General features: G+C 50.1%; 1 protein-coding gene across 1 annotated transcript in view; it reads right to left on the bottom strand.

The window, feature by feature from the left end:
- The window catches only part of SYNPO2L (synaptopodin 2 like), a 49,420-nt gene that overhangs the window by 25,127 nt on the left and 23,053 nt on the right, over nt 1-1,240 (bottom strand). The gene's annotated exons all lie outside the window — the stretch shown is intronic.

The following is a 1,240-nucleotide window of genomic DNA, read 5'->3' on the forward strand; positions in this document are numbered from 1 at the left end:
CTTTCCCTAGAGTAACTCAAAAGTAATGCCACTGAGGCAGGGGAGTCTCCCCAGTTGGACAAGGCTGTAGGTAACAGAAAAAATCATCTGATCCTGGGAATCGATGAGCAGGAGGGAGGTGGAACTAGCCAACCCATATAACTGGCATTGTTGTCTCATTCAATGGTTATGCAAAATAACTACAGATTCCACCAGCATTCTGGAGGGTAAACAATACTGGGCTGAAAGAGACTTTAGCTCTCCCTAAGGTCAGTGGGAGTGTGTTGCACCAGGTATGAATTGCCTCCAGCTGCATTAGGGCATTAGGGCTGGTGTAGGCATAAATTAAAGTAGGACCGCCCAGGTTTGCTCTTTTCACCCTTCAGTTGTCTGCGTTATCTGCTGTCCTGTGTCTGCTTCCAGAATGCAAGGCCTAAATTCACAATGATGACGTGAATGTGTCCAGGGCCTTCAGAGGGAGGTTGGGGATGATAGCCCCTCCTGACTGTGGATCCCCAAGCCCAAGTCTGTGGTGGACATGCCACTCTATCCTTTACATTCACAAGGAGCTGTCTTGGGCCAGCTTCAGCCTTATTACATCAGTGTAGACCTGGAGTAACTCTGACTTCATTGCAGCTACTTCGTATGTTTGTTGCTGTAACTGAGAATGGAGTCTGGCCCTTAGCTGCAATGACCAAAGCACATGGCCACTGAATGCTCAGTGTGTGTATCTTACGCTCATTTTTACATCGCTACTGAATTTGACCTAGAAGCTGCCTTCCTTCTGCATGTGCCCAGCAATGTGAAACGTCTTCCATTTGGCCTTAGTGGCCTTTCTTACTGACACTCATGTAACTCCAAAGGACCTTCTCCAATGCTATACCAGCTACTGGGCAAGGGGAGGCTATCAGATCAGCATCCAATGTCAGCTATAACATCAAAGGGGCCAGTGGCACTGGGACATGTCCCCCAGCTCAGAGGAGGAATGAGTTCTGTAGTGTCCTCTCTATGCCATCTGGCTGGGCAGGGAGCAAACCTTACCTTGGAGACTTCTCAGGCATGCCCAGATCTGGAGAGTGGGGTCAAAGCTCAGATCTCTGGGCAGACCCTGTCCTGTGCCATCAGGATTATCTCCTATTGCCCAGGCATTAATGTGCAGGGCAGGGCAAGCCAGGGCAGGCCAAGGCAATAGGAGATCCCATGCACCTGTGGTGGGAAGAACCCCCCCAGTGACCACAGGCAGGACAAGACACATTTCCCT

Source organism: Alligator sinensis, unplaced genomic scaffold, assembly GCF_000455745.1.
Source record: "Alligator sinensis unplaced genomic scaffold, ASM45574v1 scaffold109_1, whole genome shotgun sequence".
NCBI classification, from domain to species: Eukaryota; Metazoa; Chordata; order Crocodylia; family Alligatoridae; genus Alligator; species Alligator sinensis.